The sequence below is a fragment of the Micropterus dolomieu genome, linkage group LG19, assembly GCF_021292245.1.
Source record: "Micropterus dolomieu isolate WLL.071019.BEF.003 ecotype Adirondacks linkage group LG19, ASM2129224v1, whole genome shotgun sequence".
Lineage (NCBI taxonomy): Eukaryota > Metazoa > Chordata > Actinopteri > Centrarchiformes > Centrarchidae > Micropterus > Micropterus dolomieu.
The window spans coordinates 6,545,623-6,571,201 of record NC_060168.1 but is presented as its reverse complement, the minus strand read 5'-3'; the positions used below and the strand labels follow the sequence as shown (position 1 = coordinate 6,571,201).

At 41.1% G+C, this 25,579-nt stretch overlaps 1 long non-coding RNA gene across 1 annotated transcript; it reads right to left on the bottom strand.

Annotated features, from left to right (window-relative positions):
- Window positions 1-2,828: 2,828 nt before the first annotated feature.
- LOC123957984 lies at window positions 2,829-15,816 on the bottom strand. The gene is made up of 3 exons (XR_006821958.1): window positions 15,706-15,816; window positions 7,263-7,370; window positions 2,829-2,923 (listed from the first exon to the last, which is right to left on the bottom strand). It is a non-coding gene; the product is annotated as an uncharacterized LOC123957984 (long non-coding RNA).
- Between the last annotated feature and the right edge of the window lie 9,763 nt (window positions 15,817-25,579).

Sequence of the window (25,579 nt, the reverse complement as noted above, 5' to 3'; positions counted from 1 at the left end):
AGATATGACTGTAATTCAGAGATACTGGGTTGCCTGATGGCTATCAGTTTATCACTGCTTGGTTTTGGATATCTTCATGATCATGTGATTGTGACAATGATATTTTGACGCATAGTTTTAAGCAATTCTGTATGCTCTGTAAACATATAAAATGTGACACTCGCTCCTTAACAAGGTGTGAATTTGTGAATTAGTGTTGTGTCACAGTAAACACTAATTAGACCACACATCATGTTCAGCACCCATAATACCAGCTGTAAGTAGTAGAGTTATTTAGCAAACAGCAGTTTCTGTGATGAGAATAGAGTTGTCAGTAAAATCTCAACTTTCCACAGCGCTGTAAAAACTTCCCCCCTTCTTTTTCCTGCGTCTGTGCTTAGATAAGGTTTGATCCATCTGAAAGTTAAAGTACAATCAGCAGTTCATCCATGTGTGGGGGCGCACTGAAGCACAGCGCAGAACTGTGGTATAGGCTACATAACTTTGGGGGATTAAAACCACAGAACAATCAGAGACTCATTTCCACTGCGGCTCACTACAAGACAGGACGAGGCAAAACTACTGAACAATGTGTCGGAGACAAACCAAAACATAGAAGGCCGCAACACCCAATTTATCACTCTGAGGGGCAGCAGCCAGCTCTGTACTTAAATTCTCTATTCACTGTTTTTCCTGCTAGTATAAATATTAAATACAAGATTTTCTAAGTAGTATAAAAATATGATATTCTAACCAGGCCGTAGCACAAAATTCTGGACCCTGTACATAGGCATTATCTATGGGCCCCTCTTTGCATCCACAGCTATTCATTCTATTATATTAGTGGGATCTCCTCACATGGGTGCCCATCTCCCCCCACCCTCATAATCAGTAGATAGTGTAATCATACTATTCTGAGATTGCATATGTGGTCTAAAAACATGATCAGGACATTGCATTTTCCTTCAGTCATCATGCTACATCTTTCAACATGTTAGAGCAGCAGATATATTTCTTTAAAAACCTTTGGACAGTCCAGGCTTTCAACTCTCCAGGGAGAAAATTCAAAGTTTCAGACAGCACATTCGTCTCTACTATTTCTGATTTGATCATCCGTCACGCCCCTCCCCTAACAATGATTGTACAACTTAAGCTTAAGACCTAAGCTCAGACCTTTAGCATAGCTACATAGCCATCAAGTTTATATTTAAGACCGCTTTGTCAGACTAGAAACGAGAAGCTGCTTTTGTCTTCTTCTCTCTGAAACAAGGACCCAATGTGTCAGAAATGACAAAACATTTCGAGAAGTAAATCTGTAAACTTGGTGAGAACAGAGAGCTTGACAGGCATAGCAAGAGGAAAGGGGTTGGGGCTTAGCAAACCATCAATTACGTGCATTTCAGTGACTGTTTTACTGTTGCACTTAGTGGCTTGTACAGGTTGGATCCTCCTTTTCACTCTCCAAAGCTCAAAAAGAAAAACTCTTCCCCTCAGCTCAGATGAAGCTGTGAGTGCCTTTTTACCTTCCTCTATTTTGTTCTCAAAAACACACACAAAGACACAAATCCATCCATCACCCTCGCCTCCGTGAAAGAGGATGTCCAAGTGACATTTTTCTCTTTCTCCCTCTAAGGCCTCAGCAGGAAAGGTATGAGCTTCCCTCTCATTCTTTTTAATCTGTCTCATCTGATTCTCACCCTCTTGTTCCTATAAAACAGATTTGTGGACAGACGACCACCTTGAACCTTTGAACATGGTTCATCCTTTAACAAATCCCCCTTTCCGTCCTCTTTACACCACCCTTATTGTTCCTTTGTGATTGTTTTCTTCTCTTTACTCTTCAACAATGTCTTCTCTTAATCTGTTGTTTCCTGCACCAATCTTGATATTTTCGCCTTTCAGCTCTGGTTTCCAGTTTGAGGGTAATAAATTGGGGCAGTAAATAATACCAATACCAGTACAACAGAAAGGTGCTATATGTATAGTACAGTAGGATATAAAAAAGAAAAATGCGATCAGTTAATGTTTTGCTCAAAACAATGAAAGTATAAATGTTAATAAATACTATAGTTTTATCAGTAAACTGTGTACCATGACATACACAATAAAGCATCTTTAATCCTGTGGCTGTCAGGTGATTGACAGTTTAGCAGAGTGTAATGTAATGCAGCTGCGATATGAAAACACTCAACTCTGACACAGTCAGATAATGACAATGCAGAAACGCTGATAAAACCAAATGGATGCTCACTGTGATGGATGATCGAGCCAGGGCAATTTTCTAATCTGTCTCTAATTTTTCATTCTGTAAGAGTGATAGGCTGTAAACACATTCTTCTGGAAGTAGAAGACTCAGACCTAATAAATCCAGCTACAGTGTATCCTAACCAGGGGTACTGGGGGATTATTGACCTGGGTTGGGTTGTAGGGTTGTCCTGGCTGGATGTGCAGCAATAGACCAATACTTTCAAATGTCCATGAACTGTTAACTTTGACACCAGTTACATCGACCTGTACAATTCACAACAACAGCCCTGTCATAAATAGTTAAACATTTTTGGACATACACTTCCCTTTTTTGACAGGAGTTGGATGACCACATTGACACCACTCTCATGTCTGTGCCTTAAAGTTCAATGGAAATCTTATTTTGCCTTCCCTGTCCTAGTAACAGTCAGTGTGTTTTTAAAGGAGCTATATGTAAGAATTTAGGTTTAAAACATTCACATTGAACTAAAATTATCAACAGCATGTAAAGACATCACAGTTATGAAGTTATGTCAAAGACGTCGATGCATTGTGTTGCAGAGATATCTACTTAAGTTAGCATGCTAACCAGCTGACCTCGGGCCCTCCTGTCTCGTAATACCACTTTGCACGATGACCAGACGTCCAGGTTTGTCTGGGATTGTCCCGGTTTCAAGCTGGTTGTCCTGACAAATATCTGTAAAACACAAAACATTCTAGTTTTCAACATTCACTATGAAATTGTCCCGGTTTCCACCACATTTAAGATGATAATTACAATATTTTACTGGGCACTTGTTTCCAGTGCTTACATATATATTATATATATATATATATTATAAACGTGTACGTTTATCACGTTCTGTCCCGCTCATTATTAAAAATATAAAATATAAAAAACAAAGCACTGAATTCAACACTGGTTTCCCTGTATGTGTGTCAATCAATCAAAGTGTCGTTGTCAAGGCTGTTGCTAGTCTATGTGTCATAATCAAGCATCATGATGCTTACGGCTCTTTCTGACAGAACCTGTCAGTATGTCAGCGGTTAGCTGTCCTGTCGAAGTAAAAGTCAGTCTTTTCTAAAGAGCTCCAGAAAGAACCAGGGAACAAAAATGCTGCGTTAATGGCGTCCATGGAGTTGAAAGGTGTGCTCGGCAGGTGTGCTAAGCACAGAAATAATTGCCCCCCTTCCTGATGAAAATGCCTATGGTGTGTGCATAAGTGCACAGAAGTGCACATGCATGAATGTACACTTAAGGATCCTGGTTTGGGGGTTTAAAAATATGGTCACCATATTTGTACCTCAATATGCGATAGTGAGTCACTGTACAGTGTCTAGTCTGCCCTCAATCCAACAACACAGAGGTAGTTTTCTTGCCGGGTTTGGGTCCTGGCCCCGCAGTAACCCCCACTCAGGGTACTGACTGAAGCCCGACCTCCCTCTTGCTCCCCTCCCGCTTCATGCCTCTGAGTCCTGGTCGGAGCATCTGTAAATCATCTCTGTACTGTATTCCCTGTCGTCAAAGTGGCCTCCGTTGGTCTTGGAACAAGATAATGTGTTCATTAGTGAGCTTTATAGGTGCTAGTAGGCAGAATAGGCAGCTGTTCCTGCATTCCCCAGCTAACCGCCTCCTGGTTGTAGCTTCATATTCACTGTACTGTACTGTACTTTTTTCTATATACAGGGATTTTTTCAGTGATGGTCCCAGATGTTGTTCTTTTCTAAATAACATTTCTCCTAGCCAAAATGTGGTGGAATTCTCTCTGCTAAAGCCTTATTTTAAAGACAGTTACCATATACACATATACACACTCACAAGAACAGTGCTGACACAGCAGAGAGTCGGGTCAGAGGAAATGTCCTTTGTACCTCTGCGACAATATCAAACACCATTCATTATTTAGCATATCCCGCATGCGTTTGTGAGTGAGTGTGTGTACTTTTGTATATTCAGTTTGTGCAGCTGTAGCAGGAGGGAAGAGGTGAGAGAGAGTTTTTTTTTGCTGTTTTTTTTTTTTTACAGCTGTTAGCATAACAAACCTTAACAGTGCAAGGATCCTGTCAGCATACCACATTTCCCATTAAGGTAAATGCTTAATGCTGTCAATGTAATTGTTGAGACGAATGTCAAATATTTAATTGGTTTAAATTAATTAATTTAATTGATTTAGGTTTAATTTTTTCGTAGCTTAATTATTAAATTATTTTCTGGAATGCCAATAGCGGCACTGATTGATTGGGAGATCACCTGGAGGGGCAGTCCTGAGCTGAGAAGTTTGCGTGAGGTGAAGGTTCACGGAGGTGTTTCTGTTGCAGCCAGGTGGGAAAAGAGGCCAATTTAATGTGAATTAGGGCCGGCAAATGGGCTCGAGTTAAACAAAGAAGGAGAAGGCAACGAAGATTAACAGCAGAAGGTGCATCAGTGTGCAGTAGGTCTCAGAGACACTATTGGTATGTTATCAACCTATCAAACTCCATTAACACCACAGATAACTCGACAGTTGATAACCACGCGGAGCAGTGTGGACGTTGAAGGATAAAGGGCCTGAAGCGTCCAGGGAGAAAGCTGTTGACGCAGAAGAGTACAGTACAGTCTAGGAGGACAAGATGGCAGAAGATGCTCTGGAGAAGATGGTCAAACAGCTCAAGAGAGACAGGACCACTGCAAAAAGCAACTTCACCAGACAGGCCAATTTCCTCAGTAAAGCGGCCGGAACCATGTTGGAGGAAGAGCTAAGGGAGGAGTTCACTAGGCTATCTGGCTGTTTAAGGAAAACTTTGGAAGCAAACAATGACTACAGGACTGGATTGTTGGCTGAGACTAAAAAGTCAGAAGAGGAGTATGGAGTTCTTGGAGAGCAGCAAGAGGGCGACATAGAGAGAACTGCTAGCAAAAGTGAAGCAAGATTTGAGGAAGTGAGGGACCTTGTCAAATCAAACCTGTGGTCAAGATATGTACAGGATGAGCTCACAAGAGCAATCTTGGAAGCAGAAAAGGCCTGTGATCAAGCTAATAACGTGCCTGTTCAAGGCATTAACCTGGAGGGATATGAGGTGCTCCTGACACTCCTGGAGAAGCGGATAAAGGGGGCTAGCAGAGTTATGTCAGCCTGGGAGCGATGGGTCCCCATAGCAAGAAGAGGGGAGCTAGAAGGCAGAATCAAAGACCTGAAAGCAACCAACAACATGCTTGAGCTTAGAAAAGCTGAGTTTGTCACTGCACGGAAGATTACAGAGGGAGCGCTAGCCACCGAAGCTTCAGGAGGTGGGAGAGAAAGGGCGCTGCCCACACCAGCAACACCAATAATGAGAATTAAGCCGACTAGTCTTCCCATCTTCAATGGCTGCAAAAGAGGATATCACAGATGGAGGAAAGACTGGGAAAACCTGCAGAAGCAGGGGGAGCCGTCTGGATCAGCAGAGGTCAAGAAGATGCAACTCCTGGACAGTGTTGACAGCCAGATTCTAAAGGACCTCAGACTGTCAACTTACAACACTGCTGAGGATATATTCAGAGTCATGGAGAATAGGTATGGGAATAAGTCGACCATTGCCATTGAAATCATTGAAGAGCTGGAGAAGATACCTCCTGTAAACCAGCCAAGGAAAGTCATTGACCTCATACAGTCTGTAGAAAAAGCCCTGGCAGACCTCACAGAGCTAGACAACTCTGGTGCAATAAAGAACCCCCTTGTAATCAAGTCAATAGAGAGCAGGTTACCAGACTTCATAAAAAGAGACTGGCTAGTGTATATGGTTAATCCAAGCAATAATGTCACCTCTGACAACCATTTTGACATGCTGCTAAAATTCCTGAAAAATCAGGAAGAGATTCTTGAAAGGCTTGAGCAGCTAAGGATTGGAGAGAAGATGGAGAAATCAGACCGTCCAGAAAAGAAATATGAAAGAAGATATGCCTCTACAAGAACCACAAAGAAAGGTGATTTGGGAGATGTATGTGTTGTGTGCGGAGACGGGAGACACTGCGACAAAATCTTCTTCTGTAGGAAGTTCAGAGGACTGAACCTGCCTGAAAAGAAGGCTGCCTTGAAGAAGCTGGGAGCCTGCAGAAAATGTCTTGGATGTCATGATGATGAAGGATATTGCAGAGACACATACCTATGCAGAAACAAAGATTGTAAGAAGGGAAGGAGCTCAGATCACCATTACTTTCTCTGCCCAAAAGGAGAATTCAAGCGGGGAGAGGTGAAGGGTGAAACAGGAAGCAGAGCGAGGAGCAAATTGACAGAAGAGCAGGAGGATTTCTTGGCTGAACTTTCTCCTGAGCTGGCCGAAAAGTGCAGAAGAGCTTTCACCAACAAGATTGCACATACAAGCAGCACAGGGAGGAACCAGTCTAAACTTTTAACAAGATATGGCCTGCGTGAGCTTCCTGTCCTCATGATGCTAATGGAGGTCACTTCAAATGCAGGGCAGAAGGTTGGGACTCTATTGGACCTGGCGTCAGACACAAACTACATTACCCATAAAGCTGCAGACAGACTGAGACTACAAAGAGAAATGATAACCTTAGTTGTGCACGGAGTAGGTGGGATGACCATGAGGGTGAGCAGAGAGAGATATCTGCTTAGAGTCAGAGTCAAGACCTCTAAAGGACAGAGAGGGCCCATGAGCTTATCTGCTATGGCCAGGATGAGATCGCTAAGGTGCACAAAGTGATTGAACCTGAAAAACTACAGAAGTTCTTCCCAGAGGTGGAACTCGAGGATTTAAAGAGGCCAGAGGAGGTCGAACTTCTCATCAGCCACAGGGAAGGCAGGCTTGCCCCACAAAGGGTGAGAGTTGTTGGAGACCTCGTCTTATGGGAGAGTCCATTGGGAAAGACAGTAGGCGGAGCACACCCCGACCTGTTTGAGGAGATAGAAGTGGCAGCGCATGAGTCCAAGACAAACTTTGCACAGTCCATGAGAACAGCTGCAGTCAAGTATGAGGAGATAATTTGCCCAACAACAGAGGCAGGAAGTTCGCAAAAAGAAGACATGGCTGAGATTAAAGTTACAGCTGCTACTAACCGTGAGTTCCTGGAATGGTGGAGGTGGGACAGTATTGGGGCAGCCTGTGAGCCAAGGTGTGGTGGATGTCGATGTGGAAACTGCCAACCAGGAGGAAAAGAGATGACCCTAGTGGAGGAGAAGGAGATGGAAATCATAAAGAAAGGCCTCACTTATGTCAAGGAGGATGCTCATGTTGCATCTCCACACCGGGATGCTAAATACCCCTGGACGGAGGACCCTGCCTCTCTCCCCAACAACAAAAGAGCAGTGGAAGCCACATTCTTAAGAACAGAGAAGGAGCTAAAGAAAGAACCAGAGTGGCAAGCCGCATACACAACCTATGTCCATGAGATGGTTTCAAGAGGTGCAGCCATAATAATAATAATAATAATAATCCTTATTTGTAGAGCACTTTTCAAAAACAAGTTACAAAGTGCTTTAACAAGTGTAAAGAATAATACAAAAAAAAAAAACAAGAACAAAAAAAACAAACAATAAAACTCACTGATGAAGTTATGAGCAGCTGGACAGGGCCTCACTCAGTGACAACTCCAGTGCAACTTGTATGGAACAGCAGCCAAAAGTTCAAGGGACTAAGCATGAATGATATTCTGCTGAAGGGGCCAGATGTTCTCAACCCAATAAAAGCTGTCCTGCAGGGGCGCTGGAAGTCAGTCGCAGCTGGGGGTGCTGAGAGAAAGTAGCCTAAATAATGACGCAATAATAAATGCTGTCCTACATTAATACTTTTTGTTTTGTTGGCAAACGTGAACACTTAGTGTTGAAGCAGCCAAAGCAATTAAAAACACTGAACTAATGTATAGAAACTACAAAGAGAGGATGAAGGATGGATGCGGGTAAGAGATTGATGATTTTAGCCTAAGAACCTTAAACAATGCAGAAAGCCAAATACGGCTGAATTGGCAAATATGCATCAGTTCAATAACTTTAAATCTTAAAACTGCTGAATTAATGGGCGATGGTAAATATTTCGAAGAGCAGATAGGATAGGATAAAAAGAAAATCGGCCAATATTGTAAACATCAAAGCAACCACAGAAATGACACACAGGGTGGAGAGAGAGAGAGAGAGAGCGAGCGAGCGAGAGAGCGTGAGAGAGAGAGAGAGAGAGAGAGAGCAGATGGACTGCAACAATGTGCAAATGCGGGTGAGCTCACTTTTTATTTTCCCGGGATGGGATGATTCTTACTGCTGAATCATTAATAGCTGCAATCGTGTAGGCCTGGGACTGAATGTGAAAGTATCTGGCATTGTTTGTCTTGTTATTAGGCTATTATTATTATTATATTTAGCCATTTTGCTACAATTATGCTTCACACAACAGCTGCGGCTGAGTATCGATCTGACCTTTCTTTTCTCCATGAGATGGAAGAACTGTGAAAGTTGCGTGGCGCTGCGGAGAGCCCCTAGCTGCAGTAGTGCTTGCATCATGTGTAAAATCCATCCAGCCAGAGGGAACAATCACGAACTGTTCACAGCAGTACCCTGCCCTGTGTGTGTACCTACTCCTTGTGATTGGCAAGGACATGTGATTGGTTAATACACATGTTGTTTTGATTTGATTAACTAAAAAATCAAACATAATCAAACCTGCACAGTCTACTCTTCTCATAGTCAAACCCTTAATATTTCAGTAGGCTATAAATATTTTAATGATCTGTTGGCAATTAAAATCATATTTTTAATTGCCTGCAATTAAACCATAGCCCATAGAAAAAGCAGAGGGTGGAGCACCCTCAGCACCCCCACTTCCCGCGCCATTGCTGTCCGATTCAGAAGAGGGGAACACGCAGCTCTAGGGGACATCAAGAAGATGTACAATTCAGTGTAGTTGGAGGAGCGTGAAATGCACCAGCACAGAATTCTCTGGAGGGACAGCCCAGATGAAGAGATTGGTGAATATGCCATCACAAGAGTCAACAATGGAGACAGACCAGCTGGTTGCATCGCACAATTAGCTATGAGGGAGACCGCAAGACTACCTACCTTTGCTCACTTGGATGAAGAGCGCAGGGTCCTTGAAGAGGATAGTTATGTGGATGACCTCTTAACTTCCCATAACGACCTGAAGCAACTGGACAAAATCACAGGAGGAGTGGAGGAAATTCTGAGAGCTGGTGGCTTTTTTCTCAAACCGTGTGATGTACCTGAGGTGGAGGACAAGTCGAGGGGTGGAGGTCCGACTTGTTGAATCAAAAGCCAAGCTGACGCCACTGGATCAGAAAGGGGATGTAGTCAAGGCTGAGATCTGCGGAGCAGTTTTCGCAGCCAGGCTCAGGAAGTAATGCATGGTCAAATGAAGATTGAACGATGGTTTCATCTAGTCGACAGGCAAACAGTCCTGGGAGCCATTCAAAGAGACAGCTATGGGTACCAGACTTTTTTTGCCAACAGAGTTGGAGAGATCCGGAAGGCTGGGCCAGTTGAAGACTGGTGGTGGATCCCGGGAGATTTAAACATAGCTGACATCATTACAAGAGGAGGCACTCCTGAAGATCTAAAGGAGGATTCCTTCAAACTCCACTGGTGTTTGAATTACAACTGATGATTGTGGAAAACTAAATAAATTCAAAGAAAGAAGATTTGAAGGAGCGAGTTGTCCAAGTGTCCTCTGTCATCTCCTAAGCCTTTTTCGAGTTTAAGGCAGTCACTGAAGCCACACCCCAGATAACTCGACAGTAATAAACTCTTTCTTATTAATGCATGTGGTGTAACAAAGGTTGCCTCTCAGCAGGCAGCGAAGCAGCACTGGGCTATTTGGCCCTAAGAATTGGGCAGGGAAGAAACTGAAAGTGGAGAGCTACATTTTCTAATGGATAGGAAGAAAAACACATTCTAAAGTTAAGATGTGCAGTTTATTGTTAAGTTGTTCTGTTTCACACAGGTCTTGGCCTTTAATTTGAGGTCTTCACCACTGCCTGGTGCAATGTAACCATATGGACATGCTGCCACACCATGGATCTAACAACAATGTACAAGCAATCACATAGCTAGATGGAACAGTGATTGAAGAATACGGAATAGTGGGTAATTTTGCAAAATCTGGGCTTACGTTTAATAAATATTTTTGACGTTCAATGGCAGCTTTTTAAACAGACACTTCACATTTAATCAAAATGCGTAAATGTAAATGTTCACTTTAGCTATTGGAGGAGCTTGCTATAAGCTGAGATAACCCTGATGATGTCATCACATTTATATACACATCCACATTTTTAAAGCATGCTGCTGGGAGTGCAGTTTGACAGATGTGTATATTAATCGGGTAGGTCAAAGAAAATATGCTATTCAGTTGCATCATGGGAAATGCAGGATCCAGCATTTTTGGAGTTTGACCCATATTGGGGAGTAAAAATCAGGATATTGCAGCCTCTGCTGCTTTAATTGTGACCATTCTTGTAAGAATGTGTCTCAGTTTCCCTGCCAAAATCCTGGAGTATGCCTTTAAAATTTGTGCATGACCACCATGGTACACCCAAGGATAGGGAAAGAAAATATGTGACGGGACACATGTATTTGAATATTATTAAAGTCAGATGTTCTCTCCACGTCCTTACTTTCTGCCTCACTACATTAAGGGCGCACTGTTTTCTGCACTGGCATGTGGGCATAAATTGTGTCCATTATGAAAGCAATTCCTAGGGACGCTGGGCTTCCACAAGCATAACAGTATGGGCTAATGCTAACAGTGTAGATGGTCTAATTCAATTCAATTCAGTTCAATTTTAACATAACATCAGAGTGTAGCTACAAGCATGACTAACCCATGATTGGTCTCACTAGTGTCACAGCTAAATAATACACTTCCTCTTCCCAGCAGTAAGCACCAACCTGGGGAAGGTAAAATGATAAAATGGTGACTGGGTTTGATATTGTACAGTTGCACTCATTTCTTTAATTTCTCATACAACTAAGGCTGTTGATGCTAATAGCCTTCACATGCAATAGAGTAAGCCTTGTGTAGCCAGAGGAGGTCTCTGCCTGACACATAAACTTGTAAAATACCATCACTAAACCAGGGACTGAGCCTCTGTTTGTGATTTGGTTTGTTCCTATGGCACACAGATTTCACTGTGCATTCTGTTTGCTCTGTATAGCATGCCAATACACACACAACAGGCACTGACCAATGATGCAATGTCTCCTCACTGCCCCAACGGTTTTAATGCATCCAGATGAATCATCCTGGACCTAAAAGAAGTATTGTTGTTCTCAGGAGTAAATGCATGGATTGATCAGAGTGTAGTGGGCACCCAAATCCCATTTAACAACAACCAGCTGGAGTGGATAGGCACACAGCTCCCTCAAATTCTTCTCTGACATCATCGCCAGAAGCAGCAATTGAAGACAAATCTGTTTAATAGACTTTCCACAGGTCTTTGGAGTGGACTTGGAGAACCAAAGTCAATTCTCACCATGAGGATACAAATGTATTACTCATTCTTTTCCCCTGCAGGAAATGTTTCAGGAGTGAGTGGGCAAATATGACAAGAACTCTTATATTCACATTACCCTGAAAATTTGTTTCTTTTTTAGCAGGCACTGAAGAAAAGAAAGACCTCAAATGAACAATTCAACATGTCATTGTTCCATTTTATCAAAACACATTTTTATGAACATTAAATGGTAGGTCCTTCCTATGTGCACTGCGCTCATACTTCTTCTAACAGTACATTCTTTAGTCCTGGACCTGTAGGGCTGCAATTTTAGCAAGAAGACCTGATAGGAGGAAGATGGGGAGAGATAAGTGACTTGTAATTGTTGGTTTTGGTGTACAAGTGCTAGAAGGTGAAAAACAAACCAGAGAGTCAAGTTTAAATGCTCAACTAGTTGTTTGGTTTTAAAAGAAATATTGTATGCTACTAAAAGTTCTTATTAATCCAATTACAGCGTCGTCAGAAATGGATGGAAAACAAAAAAAGAACATTGAAGTTTTAAAGAAGAGAAGATCTTCATATCTACATTTAAAAGTGTGAAGGATAGAGGTCCACATGGGGAAATATATACACAAATTACCTGACAAGGATATATTAGTTATTTTACAGGATGTAGATGAAAATCATATAATTTAATTTTAAATCTTCCATTACTTTTCCTGCAAATTAGGAACCCACTAAAACTCATGAATCCTTTTTAAAGCTGCACTGATCATTTTCACATTAAAGGTTCAGTGTGTAAGATTTAGTGGCATCTAGTGGCGAGAGTTGTGAATTGCAACCATCTGTCCAGACTACCACTGCCCCCTACCCTTTCAAAGAGCGTAGGACAGTTAGGGTGGCTGACACAGCACATAAGGTGTCTCTTCTGAGACAGCAGAGTGGCCAGTCAAGAAATTAGGTTTGTTTAGGTATATTTATTAAGAAATTATATTTACTTAATTATTTAGTAAAACCATATATTATTGTGACATGGCCACTGACAGATAACATGGAAAATGTGAGCCAAGAGTGTGTAATATTGTCACTGTTTCTGCACCACAGTCCATTATAAACCACATAAGAGAAAGTTTACATAAACACTGACAAGGGAAACACATTCATTCTCTGAGATTATGGACCAAAACTGCCCGACAGCAATAATATCTGGCATGCTGCCAGATTACGATGCTTTTATAGCGGCAAAATAAATAAATAAATAAATACTTTGATAGCGGTGCTGAAATAGATCTCAGTCATGGCAGCAACAGTTACTCACATAATCACTTCCTCTTTAGTGGTTTTGCCTACAAAATAAAAGCCTGAGAAGCTTGTTCACTGTAATGCAGCACTGGAGATAAACTGAACTTTTACTTTGAAAAATTCTGAACAACATTAAAAGAGTCTGTAGCCTGCTTGACACACCTCTGAAAGAGCCGTCAGAAAATGTGATTCCCCTAAATGTCCTCTACCTGGAGATACTGGGGAATTGGAAAAGCGTCCGTGGGTTGATGGAGGCGGATCAAACACCGAAACACAAACAGCACATGCCGTGATCTGACAAATAGTTGCCACAGAATCCATTAGTTGAAGAGAGAGAAAAAAAAGTTACCTTGAGGTGGGATTAAACCCTCAACTCTTGGATTGGGAGTCCTGCACTTTACATTTAGATATAAATGTCTCATTCTGGAAGTAATAAAAACATAATGGTTTATTATGTAAGTTCTTTACACACCACTGAATACATAGTTATGGATCTTATATTGCATTTCTGTATGTCAGTATTGTGTTTCTTGCTTGTAACAAATCAGTTAATGCATGTTTAAAGAATCCATTTTGTTTCCTGATTTTACTGTGCTTTCACCCAACTGATGTAATTGATGATATTCACAGTGCGGGAGGAGCAGGTGGAGGTAAAAAATTACAATTTTGGATTTCAACGATTCTGAAAAGATTATTGCGATAAAACGGTTATTGTGCCGCATTCCATTTTGCAATGATGCTTTTGTTTAGTTTTGTGTTTTAAATCCAGTGCAACCCTTTACTTTACATCAAGCAGCCCTAGTGGAGGGTGAGGAATGAAAGAAGTATGGAAATAACAAGCAAGACAATACTGTACTATTATGCAAAGCAGACCTTTACTTAACTGCTCATCAGTGTTCAAAATGAAACAGACATTTAAATATTTTCTACCTTAACTGCACCACATTTAGCCCTGACCACAAGTCATTGTTTTTCTTTCCTGTATGCGAGTGTGTGTGCATGTGAGTGAGAGAGAAAGAAAGAGATTGCTTGGGATAGATTAACATTTGCAGCCATTCTCCTAATAATATCTGCTTGGTTTCCAATAAGATCCCACCAAGCAGAAAATCAGTAATCATACTTGCTTTTATTTCTCCTCACTGTGGGAAAAAACATTTTCAAGCTGCGAGAGTGAGAACAAAACAGAGAGAGACAGGCACACAGAAAAAACTATACAAAATAAGATAAGGGGTGGGGGGGGGGGGGGGGGGGTGAAGGCTTGGAGGTGAACGAAAATATGAAATAGCTTTAGAGTTGTCTTACCATATTTTTTCTCTAAAGATCTGTTTGGTAAAATTATATGTTTAGTGTCAATAATGATTCCGTTTACAGCCATGAAATAATGAATGTTATAAATATCTCACAATGACATGCATAAATGTTTCTCCCTTTTATTTTATTACTATTACATAGATTACATTACATACATTGCCTGTTACCCTAAACTCACACAACCTTTACCTGCACTCTTTTTCAATTCTACCCCTCACTCTAGTCTTGCAAAAACAATAAAATAATTGTACCTTTCATCAAGTGTGGTGTAATAGCATTGACTGGGCTGCAAAGTAAAAAAAGCAATGGCCACCTCAGTGATGGAGCCAAACCAAACCAACTGACATATCAATTAGTAAAGCAAAATCCAAAAAATCTGGCTCCAGGGTACAAAGACTCCACATGGATGCTTAAGCAAGCCATTTGATAATTGGAGCACAGATGGTGTGTAACAGAGCTACAAGTCCATCAACCAGCCAGGGAGGACAGCTTTCTTTAGTGAGAAACAAATTTAGTCTGCCTCCAGATCTACTGGAGTTTAATTTGGCAACTCAGAGGGAAAATCTAGTTCTCAAACTTGTTTCCAGCAAACAGAACTAAGACTCATCATTGGTGAAGCTCAGCAGATCACATTATGTGCCAAAACATACTTTTTAAACACGGACTGTGTCATTTGAAGCATGTCGAAACAACCGCTGCCAATATTTTCTATGTAAACCCACACACCGGTGGATAGGCGCCGCTGTCCTATTTTCCAGCTTTGACAGCAGTCAAAGTGGAGGCTCACAGAGTTGTTCCTGAATTGGCACATCCCGGCTACTGTGCCATGCTTCTTCTCTTGTCAAGTGATTCTTCTGTGGGCTTTTAGCTGTCACAATGGACGAAGACAGTCTTACTGCAGAGGTAGAAAAATATCCAGAGTACTACAAGCTGCAGGTGTGGCTGTGTAAAGATAATATGAAGGCAGACATTTTCTGGTAAGTCGTACCTGGAGAGATTGAGACTCCTTTGTGAAGTAAACCTCAAATATCTATTCAGGACAGCACTCCAAATTCACTTAAATCCCCTACACACCCAACCAACGCAGGATTTTTTCAGTTATTTTGCCTGATTAGACCTCTTCTCAGGACTTTGGGGGCATGTGTGAGCATATACAAACTGACCTTCATGGTTCCACCCATCCAGCTTGAGCAGAGATCTAATCAGGCCTAGTAACTAAAAATACACGTGTGGGTGAGCAGGGCCTTTAAGTTCACTTAGGTATGTTTGTAAGGAAATGTTATGCTTCATTCTTTTGCACATAGTCACTTTTCACGAAGCTGATGTTTAAATAAAAAATAAAATAAAAAATAAATAAAAAAATGTCAGAAATGGCATCATCACCGTTTTTTAAGTTCTTGCCCAGCAGCAACCTTACAGCCCTCATAGAAGAAAGTAAAAAGTCAGCTCACCGTCAACCACTGGTTCTGTCAGTTCTCATTCTTCTTGAAGGACTGCTTGCTTCCATAATGTTCAGGGACTTGTGAGAAGCAAATTTAAACAAGAATAAGAGTCTACAGACGTGCTAGCTGCTCCGCGAGGCTGTACTTCGGCACAGTGTGACTTTGAGCTAAACGCTAACATCACCATGGTAACATGCTCACATTGACAACGTGCTGATGTTCAGCAGGTGTAGCCATTGAAAATTTGTTAATTGAGGGTGATGGGAATGTGATTTTATTTTTCAGTCATTTGGTCAAGTAATAGACAAATTTGAATTTTGAGTTTATGATGGCACTCAAGGAAAAGTCATGGGTAACCAAAGTTGTAAAATTCAGCCTGTGGGGACCATGAATGACTGTACCACACAACAACACAACTGTTTTCAAGACATGTCATCACAGATACCAATCTGCTGGTGGCACATGATGAAATGTTAATGGATCAAGTCAGTAGGATTCACCCTCTGGGGAACATGAGTGTATGTGTGTAATTTCATGGAAATCCATCCAATAGTTTTTGGGAAGTTTTTAAAAAATATATATATATATTTGGGGCTTTTTAGCTGTTATTTGGATAGGACAGAGAGAAGTAGGAAGTGAGAGGGGGCAACAGGCTACAAAGAGCCTCAGGATGTAATTGAACTCAGGGCCACAGGTGTAAGGAGAAAGCTTTGCACATAAGGCAGGCACTCCACCAACTAAGCCACCTGCACACAATGGATGCTGAGATATTTAGTCTGTACCAAAGTTGGAGATTGACCAACGCTGTAGAGCAATGCTATTAGCTCAAAAAAACTCTTATTCTTCCCATAATGCATTTGATAGCATCTTTTGTTAGACCCCCCACTGTCTGCTAAATGTCTTCTGTTTGAAGATTCAAACTCAACCTCAGATACCCCTAATTATTTTTTTCAGAGGTAGGATACTCTAGTACCGCAGATGACATTATACAAATGTAGTATAACACTAACTACACTATCTACATGCAGGGGCTGTGATGTGTGCAGTTAACTGACATGGGTGCGTTGGCTGGGTACTGTATTAAGGCTACTGTATTCCTGTACTCCTGTGGTGTATTGATAACAATGCTTTCTTGGCTAATGTTAATGGGAACAGTAAAGAGGACGAGAGCAGCATTGTGTCAGTTGGGTGTGTCCAAGGCAGCAAGGAAAAGGACACAAATGCAGACAACCGGGCAGACAGGAACAGTTTGGTAATTTATTGGTAAAAGGCAAAGGCAGCAGTCCAAACAGAAGTAGAGGAAAGAAGCCACAGGTTAACAGGAACGAGGCAAGTACGGGTACAGATTTGGGTTTAGGTTGAGGAGAATGACAAGTCTGGAGATTTCCTCAGAAATGTGTGGGCCTTAGGGAAGAGAGAAGTGGCTAGAAACAAAGGGACAAACAGAGTAGAATAAAAACAAGCGAGGCAGCTGTCGTGACACATAGATTCAACCACAAATTCAACGGTAGTCGGAGCAATAACCATATCCACAGCCAGAGCTTCAACCACCACAGCCAGGCAGAGCAGCTACAGCTGCTTTTGATAAAAGTAATGAGCAATAAATGCATCATTTAAAGTGTCACATCATCTCCCCTTTGTGTAGTATCTGCAGTGTTTCCCTAAACTGAACTGGACTGCACCAACACACAAAGTTTCTTTTTTCCCCCCATAACTGTGGCAACACATCTTCCTATTCCCCTGTCATGAGCTCTACATAAGCACCTGAACTAACTTTGTGTTTTTGTACATCACTGACTTTCTTTTGTCCCATGTGCATCTCTTTTGCGCACAGGATGATAAAGATACAATTCTCTACTGACCTCTCTTCAGAAACGTTGGTTTAGAGGGTCAGAGATCAGCCACAGAAATGTGTGCTGGTATTCAGAGTTCTGCTCAAGGACACCTCAGCAGGGAGGAAGTGTACTGAACCCAGCTCACTTGAATTTTGTTTGATATCTTTTATTAATTAGCCTTCCTTTGATTTTCTGCGTGTCTTTTGTTGTCGTCTGGCAAGCAGACTGTGGCACACCTGTTTGTTAAAGGCACTCTATAAATACACTGGCCTTGACTTGACTTGAAAGACGGACTGTGCAAATCTACAGTGGAGCTGATGTCGGCAGACCCTTGACGATCAATAGTACCCAGGGCCACTGGTTGCCATGGAAACTACATCCTCATTATAAAGGATTGGCAAAGGTTACAGCAGAGAAAATCTAAAGAAACGTGGAGAGAACAACAGAAACAAACAGAGAGCGAGTGGAGCAAGGCTTAAAGGAAAGTGTGTGTGAAGGTAAAGGAAACTTCATATACTACTTTCATAATGAGGTCTTTGGCCCAAAGAACAACTTTTAAAACACTGATATCAACCATAATGTGTTTAGAGCTCTGAAATGTCACATCATACAGGCTCAATACTAATATCGGACCAGGATATTAGCATTGCAGTTAAATTCACTTTAGCATGCTGAGGTTAGCATTTAGCTCAAAGCACAGCTGTGCCTAAGTGCAGCCTCACAGTACCATTGCTGTAGTCTTTATACTGTCAGTTACTCTAATAACTTCTGTTTTTATTAGCAAATAAGAAATTCTCACAACAAATCCCTGCATTGCCCTCACCCCCTTACAAATACACATCACAGTCACTTGCACCCCCTTGTTTCCCTAATTTTTTAGAAATGTAAAGCTTATTCAGTCATGTGCATGTACTGTACATACAGTCCATATATATTTAACATCACAGCTAATCATTGTGCAAACCATGCTGCTGTTTTTCGTGGTTTGTCTTCATTTTCATACAATATGAAAATCAATCTCTTAACTGTCTGCAAAGATAATGTAACCTTGACAAAAGATGAAGCAGACTTGAGGTTCACTTTAATGAATTACACAACGCACGCATCTTTTAATGGGAATGCTAATTGATTTCATACCCTGATGCAATGAAGGGTTGAAAAGATATGAAAAATCCATTTCAGAATCTAAAATTGTCCAGCATCCATTTGAAAATGTACAGCTTAAAAATGTAAGTGCATGAATGTAGTCAAGTAGCTAAAACTAACAAATTCACTGGGACGGTCCTTTGAGAAATGAATGGGGATTCAAACTAGGATTTCTGTTTTTCAAGACCTTGCGAAACCTGGCCTCAGTCTTTATCCAAATGTGGGAAAGCATAATATTCAAGTTTTGCTTCTTCCAAACTATAAATTAATCATTTCATAGCACATTTCAAAGAAGCAAATTGAAATCAATTTAGAGATTTCCTGGTGCAGTTTTCTCTCTGTTTCTTTTCTGAGTATTTTCATCTCAGTTTATATACAGTGTTTATATGATTCTTACTTATTTTAACCACACCAAAAAAGACTTCAAGAAAAGCCCAATAACAATGTGTTCTAAATGTGAGCAACGCGATCAGAAAATCCTTTCATCTCCTACAGAGGTGGGTGACCAGAGCTGTCTTTACATGGCTTCACACTGACATAAAGCCAAATCTATCCTGCCTAGAATTCTGCATGAATATAATTTTCAGTCTAAAGGAGAGATGAGCGCTGAGCCACCTCTCTACCAAGCAGAACAGCCCGAGCAGAAGCAGATTTATTCAAGCTGAATGAATGTGGGTGCAAATGGCACTCATAACAAAAACATACCCTCACCTTTCTACAAGAGTTACCTTGTAATCATTGAAGCGAGTAATGCTGAAATCATTTATGGATTTCTTTAAAGTGCAAGTGTGAAAAGCACATACCGAGTAAATTACTGGTAGACAGAAGACTAAACTGGCTGTTGCCTCATTAATCTGTGCTCAGATCTGCTTTTATTAAGTAAATATTATGAAATGTAGCAAAGGTTTGGAAATTCAACAAAGTTATTTCTCTGGCGATGAACAGCAGATCTATGCGCTCCCCTGTTTAATGACCTATGTGGTATTGGTTCATTGATGTATTTGCTGTGCTGCAAAGTGCAAAAAGGAAACAATGTAATTGTACTCCAGGAATAAGCTTTGGCATCTGTGGTGAGCTTTCTCTTTCTGTTTATTCTCACTTAAAGGATTTGCAACCAACTGACTACCACTCACCTTGCCCTCCCCTTTCAAGCGTGTAGGAGAAACTACGGTGGCTGCGGTCTTCTCTAGAGCCAGTGCTCGGTTTGTCCATTCTGGCTACTGTAGAAATTTGGCTGTGCAACATGGCGGACTCCGTGGAAGAGGACCTGCTCCATCTGTAGATATAAAGGGCAATGAACACACAACAAACCTTATTTTAAGTTGATTATACACTAATAAAAACATACTTATAATTATTTTCGCCATATTCTGCAAATAGAGCCCCCTAAATCTAACACACTGAGGATTTAATGCTTCCTAATTTGCGTCTGACAGATAGCAGCATAACACTATATAGAAATAATTGGAGTACGATGCACTACTCGCAGCCCAGTTTGGCCCTTTGACCCTGAACCAAACCCATAACTGAAATGCATATAAGTTAAAGAAAAAGTGCTGCATCTCTCTTCACAGTATGAGAGGACACACACACAAAAATAACAGATGCACATAAGAACAGCTGCGTATGACCAATCATATTTACTGTCATCTCTCAGTTGCACAACAGGGACAGCCTCAGATGATTTCCTTAACATCATCAAGCACTTTATGCAATGAGTTCATTACACTGAGCACTCAAGCAAACACTGTCTAAGTTGTGTGAATTGTGTAAAGCTGTGTGCGCAGACTTATGAGCGAACATAATGTCTGTGTCTGAGCAACCATTTATGTGGGCACACTGATGTGTTTTTGTATGCATGTGTTTGTTTGTTTGTTTGACATGCTGCAATCAGACAGAATTAAACACAAGGAGACACATAATGGGACATTTAATTTACAAAATGATGTGACTGTGAGTGCGTTTGGTTGTGTGTGCGTGTGTGATCTCCTGTGATTGTTGTAAATGGATAGCAGGGGGGTCATTATACTGTGGAAAACATCTGCGTCGCTGTGTTTTTTTGTTTTTTTTAATTTAAATTCAAATTATAATAATCACTGCAGACACACGCAGAAACACGCACACACCACACTCGTACAACAGAATGCACATTAGTTGCGGCTCTAATTAAAGATACTGAGAGACAGCAGCTATGGAGAAACTTCTTAGTGTGGTCTTGGTACTTCCCATTCAGTTTTCTCGGACAAATCAGTATCTAAACACATCTGTGACATTGGCTGTGAGGATTCAAAAGACATTTAATGGAGGACACAGAACACTTCAATTGAGAACACTAACTAACAGTAATTTGCTGATGTCCCGGCACTTATCCACATTCAAAGAATGACAGTAAGCACATGACGCCCACTCACTCCTGAAACGTTTTATCTGCTGCAGTACCTGCTCCTTCATGGAACAAAGGGGACTGATTTTATTAGCCAGGGCGTAGGGCACAAAGTGCTGTCAAGTGCAACGTGCACAGAGGGAATGCCAGTGAACTTTCACAGTTTTGTGGCTAGACGTGCATGGCACACATGGAAACAGTATTAGTAAAAAGAAGATTAAGAAGATGATGGGAATAAAACAGAAATGGCAGTATTGGTTATTGGTTCAAAATGCTTTAAGTCATAATCTTTAAGATTGCAGTCATGGTTGATTAACCTTTTCCCCTGGGTTACCGTGGTAACAGCAAGCGTGGTTTAATACAATAGCAAACACTCGCTGAGCAGTTACATTGGCAAAAATAAAACAGGAGAGAAACTTTTTTATCTGTTCGCAATGCAACCAAGAAAACTGGAGTTGTTAATAAAGAAGTCAGTCAAAAATAACTGCAGCAGCAATCTGATTTCATGCTGCACACAACGTGAGTAGTTTTCCACTCAACAGCAGAGAACAGTAAAGTTGATTACCTTGCTGAGGAGTTCGAGGTGTGCAGTCTGTCGCCTGCAGCTTCATCTAACAGCTCACTGTGAGCACTCCTTCATGTTCCATTACTTGCAAAAATTAAAACCGTTCCGCTGTCAAAAAAATGATTGTTGGGTTGATTTATAGGTGCATTTCTGATGAACAATCATGGTTAGCAGTTATCGCGGTGATAAACACATTGCTTTTCCCGTGGCTGCTCTACAATAAAGGCCACCTCATGATTCTTTTGATGTGAATCTCAAAAAACAACATGGTTTTTCTTTGCCTATGACCATATGACCATTCCACAAATGATTGATTGATAGCTTGTGTTATGCAGAGTTTTCCCATTGGAATTGTAAAACTTTCATTCCTATCTTAAGAGGAGTGAGGTGTCAATTCCGTTTTTTAAATTGCAAAATACACATAGACATTTGTCTATTGCTAGAATGTAAACAGAATGGTAATATGTTCTGGACATTATCCTCTTATCATCTGCTGGATGAGTTGATGAGTAGGACAAACTCCCCATATAGCTGGTGTGGTCTTCTAATGGTTAGGAAACCTTGCAATTGGAAATTTTGCCAGTTCAATTTCCCTGTAAATAAATTAATGCCCTCATCAATCACCAGCTAAAGTCAGAGTCTCGGCAGCTGCTAGTGTGGGATACACTGTGTTACAAAGCCCTGTGTTGTTGGTTTGGCAAGAGACATACTCTTTCATGTCAACAGAGGATAAGACAAGAAGAGCAGACGACATGCACACGCAAAAATGAATGCAGACTTAAAGACGTAAACACACCTACAGTAACTCCCAAGAGGGTAAGACAGCATGCCAATTGCTGTACTCATGGTGATGTGGCCATTGAATGCTAACATACTATTTGCTGTTTGTGTTAGTATTCAAGGTATTACATTTTTACAAGACTGTTAAGTAAAGTAGCAGATGCACATTTAGAATTTGGACAGAAACCCTGAGCAATATCTTTTAGCTTTTCAGAAAACCTGATGCCTTTCATGAGAAAACCGAATGAGTTACATGCTTGTGAAATACAGGTGTGGTGTATAACATATGTGCATTTGATGCATAACAGTTTAACATAACACTGTAGCAGCTGGATAGAGGATTAGTGACCTTTTAAGGGGAGAGCAGAGGTCAGGTGGTTATGTGGAGACTCAGACCCTTATATGGTGTCTAACAGACACCTAAACATGTCCTATATAAGCTATGTTTGATGTACAGAGAGACAGAGTGGTCATCGGGCTGGGTCACTCTCCAAGCTGCTGCAGAGCTTGTAATTGATGCTGAACTCCTTGATGTAATAAACTTTTATGATCAAGAACAGTGTCAAGCCGGTTTCTTCTCAACACATCATCGCAGCATTATTGTTCGGACACCACACAGGCTAGTTAGAAGGGGAAACCGCTATGACGTGTCTTGTAACAGGATGAGGGGTAGCCAAACTAGCACTACCGCTAGCAAGCTAATCTGCATGCATATTTATTGTTGGCTGTGCCAGCTATTATTATATAAACGCCACACTGACTGGGTTTGATGATGTTGTTTTATGCATTGTTTATATTACAGTTGATATATTTCAGTAGGAATGAATATTTATTTCCCAGTGTTTTGCCTATCCACTACAAAAGCATTAAGCGGGTTCTTCTTCATTGTTGTTTTCCAGCCAGAATTTAATATGTCAAGCTAGTGCCTACTTAAAACTAGCCTACTGATGGATTTGGCTGTCTGTGTTGGTGACACTTGCCTTGCAGGTCATAGCGGCCCACCGAGAGTTTCCCTAGCTGGAAGGCTTTTCACTTGGCAGTCAAAAGGCAATCTGAAAAATGTAGGAAATCACAACAATGATGGTAAGGGTTAAGTACAATTTATAAGGATATGAGGGTGGAGCGTCCCTGAATGTCTCATAAAGAGAAAGAAAAAGGGAGAAAAGATTTTTTTCCTGATGTAACTTATGCTTCCTGCTTATCCTTGCTGTGAAAGGAAAAGCAAGGACTCGCGTCATCCATCCATTATCCAGTCATCCGTCCATGCTTGCACCCCCTCCGTCTCTCTCCTCATATACTTTGTCTCCTTGTCTTCGCGTCCATCTCTCTCTCCTTCACCCCTCTGTGAGCCTCTCTCCACTTTCTCCCAAAATCCAATTAGTCAGAGCTGACTCCTTACTCTGCAGGACTGCTGAGGAGAGAGACAGAGGGATGGGAAACACTGCCAGCAGAAACTCTTGACCAGAATTTTCTCAACCTTAGTTCGTCTCCTGTGGTTTGACCACAGAGAACAGAGGAAAGGAAACAAGGAGGTGAAAAAAAGTTAGAAAAGAGGCAGAAATCCCTGAGCTAAAATCCCCTGCCTACAAATGTTCTGCTCTCTTTTATTCTGCAAGGTATGATACTAGAGATTGGTCATACAAAAGTAATATTTTGAAACTTTGAATTTAGGGATTTGGACACAGATTTTTAATGCTGAGATTATCAGTAATTAATCTATGGAGTCGTAGAACAAACAGCAGTATTCTTTGCAATGGGAAGATCAAGACTTTGTCTCAGAACCAGACAAATTTGCAAGCTCATATTTTATTTGGTTTGGCAGATAGCATCTGGCCTCCCTCCCATCCAGACAGATATCCACGCCAATATTTATCTAATATGGGCTTGACAGGCGGTTTGGACACAAGGACTGTACAGAAGAGGGCAACCTTATTGGCCATCGAGGCATTTTCTGATGTAGAACTGTTTCTGTTGAATCCACTATTATAGTATTCTCAGTATTAAACAAACTGAACAGTGTATTTTGTCTAAAAGAAGAACAAACAACTGCACTTTAGTTGATAAGAAATATGTGTTTGCTTTACTTCCGACAGGATTTGGTAAATTTAATTTACCAACAATGCTAGATTAGATGTTTTGTTGCTCTGATTGGTTGTTACTCTATCCATTTGCACCCAGAGGTATTTTGGTCTGCTCACACTGATAACTTGATGTTCTCGTAATGTATTCTGGATTAGGACAGTGGAAATTTTTAGTCTGTGCTCCACGTTCTGACAGATTTGGGGCGAACTAATCACCATGCTTGTCCTTTATGTGTGCAAAATGCAACCTCCTCCTCACTTTAAAGTAATCACATATAATGGATGCTTGGTGAAGACCACTTGGCGACATTTTTTAACATACTGGATACATCTTCAGCATAATTATCAACCCCTTGGTGCCTTAACCTAACCAAACTGTGAGCCTTTCACAGTGTCAGCACTGTGTTAACAATCTCACTTCAACGAATTTTCCAAAAATAAACATTTAAATAATTAAATTAATATGATACATGTGCATCGACTACTTGAGTGAACGACTACTAGTCAACTAGGAAAATCTTTAGATGGGTGCAGCTGATACGTCCCTCCCTGCTTTGGTTTTTATGGTTCACGTTTTCTGTATGTGAGTTTCTTGCAACAAATAAGAATGTAACATAGGCAGTGACCGGCAGAAGTGGTACTAAATGAAGAGCTGTTTGCGAGCCAGCTCGGAGTCATGAGATCCGTCTCCCTTAAAAGAGCCGTAATTCTCATCACTGTCTCGTTTCAGATCACCTCACTGCTGCCCCTGTCTGATAACTGTTTGATTCCCGCCTTTGTAATTGTCTGCCCCACCTTCTTCAGTCACACCTGTACCTTGTTAGATCCACCCCCCTCGAGTAAGTTTACCTGGTCCCCTGTCTTGTTGTCAGTTCATCTTAGTACTTCTTTGTCTAGCTAAAAATGTTTTTGTGGACTTTGTAGTTTCTGACATCGTCTTAGCTTAATCCCTGCCGAATTTCTTTGCCCATATTGGACTGATCTCCAGTGTACCAAACCTGTGCGTGTTAAGAAAACCATTATCCTCATATCTCCTGCCTGATTCTGAGTCGTGCTTTTTTTGGGTTCTCTGCCAGTGAATTCCCAGTCGTTA